This window comes from Sorex araneus, chromosome 2, assembly GCF_027595985.1.
Source record: "Sorex araneus isolate mSorAra2 chromosome 2, mSorAra2.pri, whole genome shotgun sequence".
NCBI classification, from domain to species: domain Eukaryota; kingdom Metazoa; phylum Chordata; class Mammalia; order Eulipotyphla; family Soricidae; genus Sorex; species Sorex araneus.
The window spans coordinates 175,692,282-175,708,734 of NC_073303.1; the positions used below are offsets into that span (position 1 = coordinate 175,692,282).

The 16,453-nt window shown below is 38.9% G+C and overlaps 1 protein-coding gene across 1 annotated transcript in view; it reads left to right on the forward strand.

Moving 5' to 3' along the window:
* The first annotated feature begins 679 nt into the window (after positions 1–679).
* Positions 680–16,453, forward strand: part of ROBO1 (roundabout guidance receptor 1) — a 1,139,823-nt gene continuing 1,124,049 nt past the window's right edge. The window contains exon 1 of the mRNA XM_055125437.1: positions 680–875. The gene's annotated coding sequence lies outside the window, so the exon portion shown is untranslated. The remainder of the gene's footprint in view (positions 876–16,453) is intronic.

Here is a 16,453-nt window from a genome sequence, read left to right on the forward strand (position 1 = left end):
TTGGAAAAACAAAAAGAAAATTGATGCGATGGCATTCTCAGTGATTGTGTTTTTGTTAAAGAGCAGTGTAGACATATATTCCATGCTTTGTAATTAATGCATACATATTTTGTCTTCTACCGTCTTCACCTATTTGGAGTTATTCTCGCTGTTGAAGCTGTGCATTTTCAAGAATAAAAAATTAGGTGCAATTTTACTTAAGTGCTGAGCCATCTGACTATATAATCATTTCCTGGATTTATATTTGAATGATGCATGAAAAAGCCAAAAGAGGGGTTTCCTGCCAAAAGTATCTGCCTGGATCTCCTTCAGAAAATGTTCTTTTAAAATCCTTTGTATTTTCAAAGCCACCCCACACCGGCAATGAAAAGCAAATATGAAATGATAGATCACATGACGGGAGTGTAAATGTGAGGGTTTTTTTTTTTCCACTCAGTTAAACATCGCAGCAGGCATTACAATACCAGAGGTAACGAATCAATTAAATCCATTTTCCCCTCCGAGGTTCCAAAGCCGAGCGCGTGGGGTAGCCGTGCAGTTTAGACGGAGCCAGAGCAGTAGGACCCAGGAGCCTCCGCAGCCACCAATGGAAGCGCACACTTGGCCCTATTTGCATGCGATGCCTTCAGCTCTGCGCATTAATAGTAATACAGATAACGGGTTTGAAAGAATTCTCTACTGAACGAGGATCGGATTTTTCTAGAGTGCTGATACCGAGCGGAAACCCACTTCATTCTCTTTTCCCTCATCCTTCCGTTGGAAAGTCTGGGCCAGCTTGGTTTGAAGTCGGAAAGGTCTCTCTGAGCACAGCAAAGTTGGAAGACGGAGCTTGCACCCGGGAGCCGCAAGATTTCTGCAAGAGGTCTTAGCAAAGGGTGAGTCTCCCAAATGCTTGCAGAGGCGGTGACAACCAGCTTTAGGATTGCCCAAAGAAACACGATTGCTATTGCTTTGCACTCGGTGTGGAGTGCAAAACGAGCGCGGAAAGGACTCCGCAGTTTGTTCCAAAAAAATTGCGAGTGGTGCACTGCTGGGGTGATGGAGCGGGGTGGGGGTAGGGGGGATATAAAGCCTTCAGGCTCAATCCGAAATTGCAGCCCTCAGCTTGGGCAAGATTCAACAAGTTTCCCTGCCGGAACGCGATGTTTGTTAATCGCCGTGCAGGAAGAGTGGGCTTCGTCTGCATGGAAATGAAGTTTGGGGGGATTGCGTGTTGCCTTGCGTCGGGGCTTATCCCTGTGTGGGGGAGCTTTTGTGACACCTTTGAGCTCCCCGTGCACGCACCTTCCTGGGATGCTCAGTGCAGGGAGTGGCCTGCTGGGTTGACGTTGGGGAACTTTGTCGCCTGATCTCCGCGTCTGCGACCGCGCGGGGGCTCAAGATAGACACCAAAGCTCCCCGAAATCCGCAACTCGGATGGCCTTGCGCTTCCAAACTTTGCAGCCTCCTCCGCAGGAGGCAGAGAAGCTGGATTTCGAAAGAAGTATTGCGGGGTTCATTTCGTGAACTCTTGTTGAATGGGTAGGCCATGTGGTTCTTGGAAAATCTGCCTTTACAATCTGCATCTTTTTTTTTTTTTTTTCCCTCCCGGTGTGGATGTCTTGGGCTGTCGTCGAGGAAGTGGCTGGGTCTGAGGTGGGGAGTGGTGGGGAAAGGGTAGGTTAGGCTTAGACTGAGCCAACTCCTTCATCTGAGAGCCAGTAGAGGCAGAGAGGGAAAGGAAGCGAGATACACGAGCAAGAAGCATCCGATCGTCCACCCACAAAACCCGCACGCGTGGGACGTGCCAGGAAGTACTCCAGTTGGTGGCGTGTAGTCAAAAAACGTAGGGCAGGGAGGTCCAGGCGCTTTTGCATCATTGATGAAGCGCTGGATCTTTCTGGGGGCCCTCCTCTCCCCATCTTCCTGCCACCCCCTTCCCCCCAGCCCCCGCCCCCCCGCCCCCCCGCCGCCTCCTCCCTGCTCGGCCCCTCCCTCCCCCGGCTTGCAGGTCGCCCCGGGTGCGGCTCAGTCCCGCAGCGCTGCGGACACAATGGGAAGCGGCAGGGCAGAGCCCGGCGGGCAGGCTGTGCGGGCAGCGCTGCCCAGCGGGTCCGGAGGTGGCTGCCCTCGTCCACGCTCCCGGCGCTCCCGCGGCGCTGTGAGACCCCCGGGGGACACGCGGGCTGGAAACGCTCCCTTGGTCGCCGCGTTCCCTAGTTTTCCCTTTAGGACACTGAGGAGCAGGCAGACAGGTGGGATGGACAGACAGAACGCTGGGGGCAGTCCTGGACAACCACGAGTCAGAAATGCCATGGCTGGCAGGGAAATCCTTAGCGTGCACCCTTAGCGTATCCTTAGCGTGTCCAAAAGCTAACGGGGTGGAGGGGGATGGAAATATATATATATGTATATGTATATAGATATGTATATATATACGTATATATACATATATAGACCCTAAAGGAGAAAGGGAAGAGAAAAGAAAGAAAGAAAGAAAGAAAGAAAGAAAGAAAGAAAGAAAGAAAGAAAGAAAGAAAGAAAGAAAGAAAGAAAGAAAGAAAGAAAGAAAGAAAAGAAAGAGAGAAAAGAAAGAAAGAAAGAAAGAAAGAAAGGAAAGAAAGAAAGAAAGAAAGAAAGAAAGAAAGAAAGAAAGAAAAGAAAGAAGGAAAGAAAGAAAGAAAAGAAAGAAAGAGAGAGAAAGAAAGAGAGAGAGAGAAAGAAGGAAAGAAAGAAAGAAAGAAAGAAAGAAAGAAAGAAAGAAAGAAAGAAAGAAAGAAAGAAAGAAAGAAAGAAAGAAAGAAAGAAAGAAAGAGAAGAAAGAAAGAAAGAAAGAAAGAAAGAAAGAAAGAAAGAAGAGAGAAAGAAAGAAAGAGAAAGAAAGAGAAGGATGATGGGATTGCGGGAGGATAAGACAGCAGCAAGTTGACTTGGGACAGTTCTGGACATGGGCCAGACCTGGTCACTGGCCAGATTGTTCTGGGATTTTTTTTTTTTAAGTGGGCTGCTCCACCAGGCGGCTTTGAAATGTGCTTCTGGCCCCGCTGCGGCCGGGGGTGGGGTGGTGCACCGAGGCAGGTGTGTGGAGGGGGTATCTTCCGGACGCTGGAGTCACTGGAGACCCCTTACTGATGAAAGGAGGAGATGGCGCGTGCGGCGGGCTTTGTGCCTCTATGTGGCTTTTAACCCTGACCTCGGAGCCTTTTACCCTGTCACGCTCCTGTCAGGGAGCCCTGTGACCTTGCAAACTCCTCTGGGTCATCTGCCCTGTGTCTAGGAAACTGTTTTTTTTTTTTCCCCGTGCCTGTTACAAAGCCCTGTTAAGGAAAGGTGTGTATTTCCATGAGCTTGGGAATGGTGGTGTTTTGTTTTGTTTCAATTTAGAAGCAAAGGCTCAGAGATGCAGGTTTTGGTCCAGGTGGGACTTGGGGTATCATAAGGGGCCACTTTCAGGGGTAACAAAACTCTGTCGAGTGTCTGGAGCACCTGGAGGAAGTCATTATGATTTCGTTCTTTTCTTCTTTCTTCTCCCTCTTCTATTTATCCCATTCACTGCTGGGGAACAGGGATGACTCACTGCACAGAAAATATTTTGTGTCTATTGATTTATTGCTAGGCCAATTGGGAGCCCAGCAGCATAGCGTTCAGTAGCAAATGTGGATATTCTGGAGGATGTCAGTTTGCCACCCTAAGACACACCTCTCGCTCGCATTTTGAGGAATCATGAGTAGTATCACTGAAATAATTTCAAAAAGTGGAGCATGCATTATGCTGATATGACTCAGGGGGTTACTAAAGTAGTTCTTGGAGGAGTTGTTCGGTGTTCTATCCATCAACCTCCATTTCCTGTCCCCACATAAAGACTCAGAACACTGACCACAACTCAGAAGGAATACCCAGTTAGTAAGAAGACTTAATTTGTTTCTGCAGAATCTATTTACCTCCTGTAGGAGGGGTAGAGGAAGCAGAGAAGTGAGGGCATTCACCTCATATAGTTGCCATGGATTTGGGACTGTCTCTAACCTTTTGCTGTGAATCTTCCTGCTTCACGCATCTTCCAATTTAGTCCTGTGTGATCTGCAGAATTGAAGCACAATGACACAGCTGCAGTTCCCTGATGAAGGCTGGCTCCAAAAACAGCTGTTAATCACATGTCTGCTGTGTTTACCCATTCACTTCCTTTTACTTCCCTTCCCTTACCCTGTCCTTGAACCCATGTTACAGTCTTCTAGACTGTATCCTTGAAGGTCAGTGATTTCTAGTGATAGAGTATTGTGCTAGTGTGGCTGAGGATGGAGACTCAACAGCTACCTAGGGAACTCTCATAGATTTAAAACTGACTTTTTTTATTGTCTGCGCGCGCACACACACACACACACACACACACACACACACACACACACACACACACCCCTTCCGTAGCTCCCCAAGGAGAATTACATTGGTCTAAATAGATGTCCTTCAATTTAATAATAATAAGTTACATTGATCAGAGATGAAAGATCTATAAACTTGTGTGCATTGTTTTGAAACTATTCAGGTCTAAAATCTCACCTTTTGTCACCTGTCAACACTGGACAAAATATCAGAATCTATTTCTATATAGGTAGGATTTAATATGTTGTCTCTTTATGAGAATAAGTTAATTTGAGACATTGCAATGATGTGAGTTTTAAAAGAAAAAAAAGACAGCCAAGCAAGCACTTGGCAGCTTGATGAATGAGCAGGTGCATTGCACCATTTGAAATATAACTTGAGGTGAGCTTTTATTGAATACACTAGAAAATTAGCTCTTCATAAACTAGAAACTCAACATCTCTTTTTCTCTCTCTCACAAACATCCAAATAAACACACAAACATATATCTGTATCTTTCACTACAGAAACAAAACATATTAGCATATGCTACACTAGCATTATGACCTGCTCACATCATGATCATTGATCTCTCTACCTCTGCTTTTGAAATGAGAAAGAAATTTTATTAATATATTCCCATTTGTACAAAAATATGTTACTATGATATGAAACAAACATTTCTCTCAATTCTACAAGAGACAGAATTCCTAGAAAATGGAATTATATAACAAGATTATATAGCATAAAATTGGAGACACTATGTAAGGCATCTTTTCTCCATGGATATTTTAATTAACACTAACAATACCTTTTGAAGTAAACTTTATAGATTTAATATCTAAAGTTAATCAAAATGTGATAGGCTAAAAAACTGTACATGCATTCTATAAATATTAGACATATAAACAACTAAAATTTAAATTTTGTGATGACAAAGTTTTTCCATGATACCACAGACTTATTTAGCCCTCATATTTAAACAGACTGATTAATTTTAAAAGTTTTCATTATCTCTTTTACATCCCAAGGTGATATTTTGCATTATCCCCACGTCTTCTTCTACAGTGAATTTCCAAGGATCTCATAACTAATAAATTATCTCCATAGTAAGCACAGTCTCTAACCTGTATCTTAGTCATATCACTATCTTTTGAGATCAGAGAAAATTTTATAGATATTGACGCTCTTTATCATTAGCTCTTGTATTTGTACAATCACTGTCATCCTGTTGCTCATAGATTTGTTCGAGTGGGCACCAGCAACGTTTCTCATTGAGAGACTTATTGTTATTGTTTTTGGCATATCCAATACGCACGGGTAGCTTGCCAGGCTCTGCTGCGTGGGCTCGATACTCTCGAGAGCTTGCCAGGCTCTCCGAGAGGGGCGGAGGAATCGAACTCGGGTAGGCCGCGTGAAAGGCGAATGACCAACCTCTGTGCTATCGCTCCAGCCCATTTGTACAATATGGACTAGTATAGATAGAATTCATTATGTCTTTTGGGGCTGGAGTGATAGCACAGCGGGTAGGGCATTTGCCTTGCACGCGGCCGACCCAGGTTCGATTCCCAGCATCCCATATGGTCCCCTGAGCACCGCCAGGGGTGATTCCTGAGTGCAAAGCCAGGTGTAACCCCATGCATCGCTGGGTGTGACCCAAAAAAAAAACAAAAAAAAATTCATTACGTCTTTCTTTCCCTTTACATATCTACACTTAAAGCTTCTCTAATGGAAGATTCTCTCCTTTAATTGGCGAAGCCCTGTTCATTTGTCTGTGGTGGTTTATGTTCTATATATACTGCAACATCTCTCTATTTCAACCATCATACTTTTTATGTATCTCTGAAATTTTCAACTAATTATGACTTTTGGCATATAATTCAGTGTTTATTTAGCAGGTGGGGAGTAAATTAATATTTGTGAGAATTAATTATCATTATAATTAATAACTACTTTTTATTAGTATAATACTACTGTACTATATTACACATGAGGTATCATAATATATAGCTGTTTTTATTTTCCTATTTCCTATTTGCCTTAGTCACCCTGGATGACATAATGAATGTCTAGGGTTTCAATCATGAAACCCGAATATATTATCTCCAGTCAATATGTTCGTATACTGTTTTTTTTTTTTTTTGCTTTTTTTGGGTCACAGCCGGCGATGCTCAGGGATTACTCCTGGCTCTGCACTCATGAATTACTCCTTGCGGTGCTCAGGGGACCATATGGGATGCTGGGAATCGAACCCGGGGCGGCCACGTGCAAGGCAAACAAACGCCCTACCCGCTGTGCTATCGCCCCAGCACCATGTAGACTGTTCTTAATAGTCATATTTATATCCCTTTGTCTCCAAAGAACTACTTGAAATTATACTTAGATGCATTACACACATTTTAAAAGAAAACCTAGTAAAGGAAACTTGCAGTCAGCATTCTTCCTCTAAACATTTCTTTCTGTACAAGCTGTATTTACAAGCTTTAAATAATCCATCATGCATCCACACAAATGACCTTTGATATAATCCTCTACCTCATACACACTACCTTTAAACAATGGGGGAAAATGCCAATGTTTTGATTTTTTTAACCCAAAATCTATTCCCCACTGACAAACCTGACTCCTGAGTCCTACCTTATTTTGTTTCCCAAAGTCAACTGTCTAAGCCTATATCATCTCACCTCCATTCATCCCAATTCGAATTTCTTTGCACTGTACAAAGTGAGACATCTTTGCAGAGCACAAATAATAAAGTCCGCGCACTTTATTGTGTACTGTTATTGCATCCTCTGGGTCCTGAGTTCCTCGAACCAGTTTTCACTATTATGAACATCTACTTGCATTTTCTAATCAGGATGTCTTGTTTCTGCCTACTTTACAAAAGCCTATGTACAAAAGGGTCTCTGTAGAGATTCAACCCAAAAAGGTATTCACTTTCTTCAGATCTTTTACTGATCTTTAAAAACCTAAAACATGAGTTATGTCTCTTGTCACGACTTCCGGTTAATATCAAATAGATGTATTTCTAATCCATTCTTACCTTCTTTCAGAGATCAATTGAATTTATTTACTTATTTTTACCTTGAGATTTTGAATTCCCTTTATTAGTATTTCACAAGTATTTCTCTAGCCAAGAAAAACGTATAAAGTTCTATCCCTGAACCAATTACCAGTTTGACTGCATTGGCATTTGTGGGGGTTGAGGTGGGAGTGGGGGATGATACTAGAATCTCCATGGTAACAAACATTCTAGGTTAACTATGCACCTTTACTTTTATCAGAACAAGAGCTATCCAACTCAATCAAGTTAATGTGAAGCTTAATTTGGAACTGCAGGAGATTCCATTGGCCCATATTTACATGCTTTGAAAACTGTGAATATCTTTTCATGAATAACTGTGCTCCAAAGAAAGACAGGGATTAAGAATAAGTTAAAACATATGATTGATTCTTACTGATGCATCTCAGTCTGATATCAGAAAGGTAGACATGTCAAAAGCATAATTAAGTTAATCACATGAAAACGGCTTTTAGAGTCAAGGTACTGCTGCGTAGAGTATATGAGGCATATAATAACATTCATACTGATTTGAGATATTTATTGGGCAAATAGGACAAAAAGCAAATGCATATAAATTTACTATTATAATATTCATACATTTTTTTCAATTTACATGTATGTATATGTCCATTAATGAAGCATGATATTGGATTAAATAACAAAAATATTCATATACATCATACCACACTAGGTTAATATATGCGAGTATTGTTTTTGTGATAAGTTGATGCAGGAATATCTAATTCATTAGTTTTCATTACTGTATAGCATTCCACTTTATATATCGACCCAGCATAACTTTCCCATTATCATTGAAAGATATTTCTAAATTACCACTATAACAAATAGTGTAATAATTTTATTACAATAAAATTGTAATATGTAACAGTTATAATATCTAACAGTTATTATTCTTTACATACATCAGTGAGTATATACCCCAAATCAGTGATTATATACTCTTTGAGTATATGCCTATAAATAAAATTACTTTACTTTATCAAATGTTGTTCTTTCGTTGTTTTATTTTTTCCCAAGTATTTTCCAAAACAGAATTTTCAAGCACTCTTGTGAGAGCAACACTTTAGGGACTCTTGTCAACATTCATTATTGTTACATTTCTTAATTTTGTGATCTTGATAAATCTTTTACATTATATGTTAGATATAAACACTTTTTTTTTGGTTTTTGGGTCATACCCGGTGATGCACAGGGGTAACTCCTGGCTCATGCACTCAGAAATTACTCCTGGCAGTGCTCAGGGGACCATATGGGATGCTGGGAATCGAACCCAGGTCGGCCTCATGCAAGGCAAATGCCTTACCTGCTGTGCTATCGCTCCAGCCCCTAAACACACTTTTTATTTAGTAATTACTTGTACTGTAAATTGCTTATGTATATATATTTCGCTATTTTCTACTGATATATTTACATTATTTTCTTTGAGAATTTTGCATATTCTGTGTTATGAATACTTTTATTTTTTTTAATTCATGAACTGTGATTTATAGAGTTATTGATAGTTAATTTTTAGGCATATAATATATGAACATCAGTTTCACCACCTTTTTTGTCAACTTCCCTCCACCAGCGTTCCCATATTCCTTCTTACTCCAAAGTCCAACCTATCCCTGCCTGTCAATTTGACAGGAACATTACAAAGTTTCAGTGGTTGCAGGTTATTTCAGTCATATTACAATTTTTATAAGAATTATAAATATTATCCCAGAACATATCTTTTAATATTTTTCTAGACATTTATTTTACTTTAAAAAGGAAGAATAAATTATGTCTCATTCCATGTAATACTTTATATTATACTTTCCTATTTAAAAAATCATTTCTAGCAGTAACGTCATGGGGTATTTTTATTTCTTAAAAGTTTAATTTTTTGCTTTTTACATCCGAGTCTCTGATTTACTTGGACATGATTTCAGTTTCATGTGTCAAAAAATGTGACTATCACATATAAGTTTTCCATATGTAGGTTGAGTGTTTTTATTGCCTATAGGATGCTTGCCATCTGTCCTCATTAGAGACATATTTTTCTTCCGGTCCCAGTTTGCCAGGCTTGTATGTGAACTATAATCTCACTGAATAACTCCAGTGAATGAAGCAGAGTGAAAAGCAATAATTAAGATTTAAACCAAAATAGATTATCATTTCTATGTAACAGGAATTGAAGGCCAATTATTTCTGTAACAAATTATGTAATTTTCTTAATGTGAGTTGCTCATGTGTAATGAGTCCTTAGCTATGCCTACAATAATTTACTTCAGTATTTGTTCTTCATAAAAAGAATATTATTATACACTCCAATACATATTCTCTTTGTTTATAAGGTTCTGGCTAGGGTACACTTTAGAAATAAACTTCAGTAGATCAAAAAATGAATCCTGGCTAAAAGAGAAGACTGATCGACTATTTGCCAGGTAAGTTATAACCTGGAGAATGAGTATTTCATCAGTTTCTAGCAGTCATCAGTTTCTGACCAACGTGTAATCCATGAACAAGCACTCTGAAATATTAACTGCATCACAAAAGTTTTGGAAAGCAAATCATTTTAGTGCACTATACATATTGTGCACTTTTCAGCTTTATCTCGGAGAGAGGAACTAGGTGGTTATAAAAACAGCTCCCTGGGGCTGGCGTGATAGTATAGCAGATAGGGCATTTGCCTTGCACACGCTGGACCCTGGTTGGATCCCTGGCATCCCAAATGGTCCCCCAAGCACCACCAGGAGTAATTCATGAGTGCAGAGCCAGGAGTAACCCCTGAGCATCGCTGGGTGTGACCCAAAAAGCAAAAAAAAAAAAAAAAAAAAAAAAACCAAAAAAGCCCAACTTCCCCTGTTTATGTATTCATAACTCTCTATAAGCCTTCTATGACTGTTATAATATTGTGAACAACAAAATTGAGTCAAGTATTGTTTGCACTAAGCAAGTTTTGAATTATTTAAACATCGGGTATTAATTTAAATTAACTTTAGTTTAAATGAGAATGACCTAATTTAGTAAATGAGAAATTCTTAGTAATTGTATAGATTCTTGAAAAAAGATGTTTAAATCCCCTTAAATTAAATAAAATTAAATAAATTGCACCAAATAGTGATAGTTCTTATGTTTTTAGGGGGTGTTGGGGCTGTAATCAGCTGTACTCAGGGTTTACTCCTAGTGCAGTGCTCAAGGACTAGTGTGCTCTGGGAATGAATGGAGTACCAAGTAGTTGACCTGGGGTGGTCATGTGCAAGGAAAGTGCCCTACCTGATCCACTATCTCTCCAGCCCGCATATGTGACTGGTATATGGGCCTCACCTGGAAGTGCTTAGGGTGACTGCCATCTGCGCCAAGGTGCAAGCCCTGTGGTATCAGGGAACAAACTTGGGCCTTTTGCATGCACAATATGTATTTAGCCCATTGAACTATCTTTTTCACTTCAGTCACTGCGTTTAATCCTTTCCAATTAATGGCTTTTGTTGTAACCTTATCTAAGAAAATGGTTGTACTGGTATCAAACTTTTCGATGATTAGAATCATACAAATTTACCTCTTAACAAGACTTCAGGTTTAATTTTTCCAGCCTATTTCCTTCCACACTTGGGTTCTGGATTACTTTTGCATTTTCGTTTTTAGGGGGTGTGCTCCCAAGTGCTCAGAGGGATTTTTGGCCAACCTCAGCCAACAATGTTAGGGGTTCAACGCAGGGGCCCAGGGATATGGTGCTCATAAGATCCCGTCGTGTCAGGGACAATGTCACTCTGTGGTTCTGAGAACCTCTAGGTCCAAGTTCCGCTGTGTTCTGGGGACCATGTCGTAGTGATGGTAGAGCTAGGGTCCGTTGCTTCCTTTGTTAAGGTGATACTAGTCACCCTGTAATATCAACCCTGATTATTTTTCTACCATTTTCTCACTTGTTTCACTTCTCCCTTGTGTCTTTTTTATTACATCACACCCACTTCATATGGGTGGAGGGACGTTGACACTGGTGATCAAATTGGTGTTTTGAACATCCTCTTCCTGAAGGACAACTATGAATAGCTTTGTAAATCATGGAGCCTTAATAAATACTTTTTGTTTTAATTGGGTGATCACACCCTGAGCTGCTCAGGGCTTATTCCTGGCTCTGTTTAGAACATATCCTATAAAAATATAGAATATAACATGTAATGTCAGAGATGTTTTAAAAAATTGTATCACTATTTATTGACGGAAAGAAGACAGAACAGTGAAGCTACTATGGAAAACAATATGGTAGGTATTCCAACTACTAAACAAAATACCAGGCAAAAAGTACCAATTCACAGGTTTGAGCAATTCTGTTTCTAAGTATAAATACCAAATGATTGAATATAGAGATTCTAATAGAGATATATTTACAGTAATATTCATTGAAACATGATATATAATATTTTTTTTGCTTCTTGGGTCACACCTGGCGATGCACAGGGGTTACTCCTGGCTCTGCACTCAGGAATTACTCCTAGAGGTGCTCAGGGGACTATACGGGATGCTAGGTATCGAACCCGGGTCAGCCGCGTGCAAAACAAACATCCTACCCACTGGGCTGTCACTCCAGCCCTAAAACATGGTATATAATTTATGCAAGATCAAAACAAACATTTATTGGTATAAAATGTGATACATACCTATATTTGAATATTATTAAACCATAAGTAAGAAATAAAATTCTGGCACATGCTATACTACATGATGGTTCAGTTTTGAAAGTAGTTTAAGCAAACAAGTCAGAAAAATATAAATATTATATGATTCAACTTATGTGAGGTGCACAAAATAATAAAATTTATAGAGACAAAGTAGAGTGGTAGTTGGCAAAACTCTGGGGCTGGGGCAAGATCTGTGAGTTATTTAATATATAAAAACTTTCAACATAGGGTGATGAAAAAGTTTGGAAATGGATATGAGTATGCTTACACAACAGTGTAAATATACTTTATGCCATTGAGTTGCTACTTAAAATATTAAAATGATAAATTTTTGTTATACATAATTGCCGTATTAAACTAAAGTTGTCAAATTATTGTTGAGTCAGTTTTTATTTGGACATCTTCATCTCTTAGAAAAATAGTTAGCAAATTTTGTGGCTTCTCAATGTCTTTTCAAATGTTAAATTTAAATAAAACAGCATAGAATAGTTACTGTCGGTAATAACTTGGTAGTAAGAGAAAAGCAAGAAGATTAAATAAGTTTTATGGAAAATGAAATTGCAGGTAATTCTCCTGCTCTTTGCTATGTACCCTAATAAACCAGCAAACTGAGGAGAGGGGAAAGAAAGTTTTAGCTGTGCATATTGTGGTTCTGGCTTCTAACGCAGGTGAGGTAGGGTGGAGGTTTGGAAATGAAACAAGATGGTATAACTCGACAAAATGAAGTCGAATGAACCCCCAGAAGAACTGTGTGTTGTAAATAATACCAAGTGGCCAATACGGCAATGCTTTAGCTTCCTGCACATAAAAACTGGCAGATTCAAACCTAATATGATAAAATGGAATTTCTCCAGTGATACAAATGTATAAAGATATTGTGAACTGTGGATTATATATCTTTGCTCTCCTGTTTACTACAGACTGTGGTGATGGAGGGGAGGGTAGTAGGATATATAAGAAAGCTCTTGTAGTGATGGATAGATCACTTATTATTCTTGGTTCTTGAAATAAGAAAGCAACTATTTTGTCTTCATCTTCTCTGTTTTTCTCCCTTAATGTAAGATACAAATTCAGCTTATAATATTGCCCAATCTATTCTTCTATGAACCTTAAATTGCCTACTATAGGTAGGTAAAATTTAATATTTTATAAATAACATGTATTTTAGGATTATGATACATGACACTTATATAGTTATGCTCTTATTGTGCCAGCTAAAGATTATGAGAAATACTTTAGTCTGACTTGGTTCATTCTCTTTGGCCTGATGTTTTTAGTTATTGGGCTATGACATTGAGTTGCATCCAATTTATTGTCAAGGATGTGGAATTTTTATTCACGATGGGGTAACTCACTTGATACAGTTCTGGAATTACACAGGATATGCTATTATATGAGCATATAATATAAGAAAATAGAATTATTGATGGTAATGGATTCATTAAACTAAATGCAATTTAGTAACGTCAAGATCTGGAATTATTGTTGGAAATGGTATTATTTTATTTGACTATTATTTCAATTTTGTAAATTAATTCATTATTATTTTCATTCTAAGCACAGTGATATAGTTTGTGAATAAAGGAAACTGTGATGCAGTATTAAGGAATAAGAACTCTATAAGAGATGTGGAAAGCATGAAATAATATGCTTATTTGGATTTTTTTCTAGAGCAGTAACTAAGAAGTAACTGTACATAATATAGTTTATAGTGGTAGCACAGCGGTACGGCATTCACCTTTCACGCGACGGACCCATGTTTGATTCCTCTGCCCTTCTCGGAGAGCCTGGCAAGCTATCGAGAGTATCAAGCCCACACAGCAGAGCCTGGCAAGATACCCAAGGCGTATTGGGTATGCCAAAAAACAGTAACAATAAGTCTCACAATGAGAGACATTACTGGTGCCCGCTTGAACAACTCGATGAGCAATGGGATGACAGTGACAGTGACAGTTTACAGCTTGATGATATTATCAGATTATTTATGTATTGCAGTATGATTACTAACATAGCACTAGTTAACCTTATATAGTGCCACATAATTACTACTTCTCTGTGTGTATGTGTATCTGTGTGTATGTGTATGGCATGAAGGACTTGTGTTGTCTCGAGGGACTTGTGGTGGTAGTGGTGGTGGTGGTGGTGAAAACACTGAAGATCTACATTCTTGGCCACTTCTCAGTATGCATTACAATAATATTTACAAGAGACACCAAGCCAAGTTTCAGCTTCTTATTAACTATTTTCATTGTTTCTTCCTTGTTCTTCTGCTATAGCTGCGAGGATGACACAATAAAGGCACAGAGCTTTGTGCTTCTGAGACGCTCCCACGTTCTTAAACTTTTCCAATTGGTTTCTATAAGTTTTCCATCCTTAGTGCCCTACTGTGTTCTCCATTTGAGTAAGTCAGTATACATCACCAGGAACGATTACACCCCAATCTCTCTATTGCAGATTGTAGACATTGAAGGGTCTTAAGTGAACCCCAACTTCAACAAACAGGGTTATAGGAGAGATCAACAGTCTGCTGCTCTGGTTGGGTGTCTGCTTCCTTCCTTTTCACTATTCAAAATTTCATTGTTTCAGGCTCCTGTCTCAGAAAAATTTGCCTTTTTCTCCTGAAAAAGTTATTACTGTTCTCATAGGGAAATGAAACATCGTTTTCTCTTTCATCTATCTTCAACCCCTTTTATTCTTTAAAACGTATTTTTATAATTGCTCCCTGTCTTTGAACAATGTTCCTCAAATTCCATAATTCTTTCTCTTCAAAGTATTATATTGTAACATCCTTTGCCTCACCCCTTTAACAATTAAAGTTCTTGAAATAGTATTCCTTGCCTTCCCTGGGCTGGCTCTAATTCTTCAGTTTGCAGCTAGTGGTAGATTTCTACTAATCTCATCATCTGACCATGTTCAGGACAAATATATTTCAGTTTTTCCAGATCAATGGACAAGCTTCAAGCTACATTTTAAAAAGTTGACTATAGACATTCACATTATTCATTGCATAAGACATCTTTTTTTCCTAGACTTTCTATACATTTGACCTTTCTACTCAAACCATTTAAACCCCTTCCTGTCTTAAATGTTGTGTATTTCCCATATTTTTTCCCATGAAAATTTTATCTTTTTTTTGTTGTTGTTTTTTGGGTCACACCCAGCAATGCTCAGGGGTTACTCCTGGCTTTGCACTCAGGAATTACTCCTGGCAGTGCTTGGGGGACCATATGGGATGCCGGGGATCGAACCCGGGTCGGCCGCGTGCAAGGCAAATGCCCTACCCGCTGTGCTATCGCTCCGGCCCCATGAAAATTTTATCTTAATTTTATATATATTCTTAATTTATGACATGTTTTACTCTCCAGATTTCGTCTTTATATAATGTAAACTAAGATGGTGTAATATTAAAAAAATGGAAGATCTTATTTAGAGATGCTAGTTAAGTATCATAAGAATCTCTGTACTTTTTGGATACAATGCAATACAACATGACCATTGTCTTGTAGGTAAGGAATTCATGACTTTTCTGGGCAAGATTTCATGAGATGTTGGCAGAGTTCCAAGACAAATAATGTTTTGTTTGACATCTTTGTCTAGTAACATTAACAAACCCCATGCAAATATATTCCTCCACATTTTCAGCTGTTATTCATCAGAATCACCAGGGGTGTTTTGTTTTATTTTATGTCTAACTGCACCCTAAATCACAGATAAAAATATCTGGGAATATTTTATATACCTCTTTTTATAAAAGACTTTGGTGATCCTGCTATCTAGCAAAGATGAGAAACATTTTTATTATACTCAAGCATAATTTTTAGCACAGATAACCACCCAAATATCTAGTCAGTATATCTCAATATTCTTCACTTCACTCTAGTCTCTGCTACTCAAAGTCTTTTAAATACAACTTGTGAAGGTTCATCTTTAATCTGGACTTCCCTTGCTCATCATAGTTGGGACTCTATAAATTTTGTAGTATTTCAGAAACATATTCCCAATGTTGCCTGTCCTCTTTGTCACCTCTACAAGTAGGTGGCCTTTGTTTCCCATGTGAAAACTCATTTTATAATATTTTAATAGCTTTCCTTTGCTTAATGCTAGCATTTGTAGCCTTGTCTAATGTTACGTCTTTGGTGTCCAAAGAAGGGATCCAATATCCTCCGGGTCCACTACTGAAGGTCTTATCAGGAATGTTCTGTATCCACAGGGTGGATTAGCCTTAATATTTTCATTGTCAGACGTTTTGTTGATCTGAATTTCATTTCAGAGGGTCCTTCCTTGTCTACCTTCCTACATCATAGTCATTCTGTATGGACAAAGAAAGAGAAACATTAAGTTTACAGGGTAGCTCTCTTGGGAGCATCTCAGTATAGATCCCAGACCA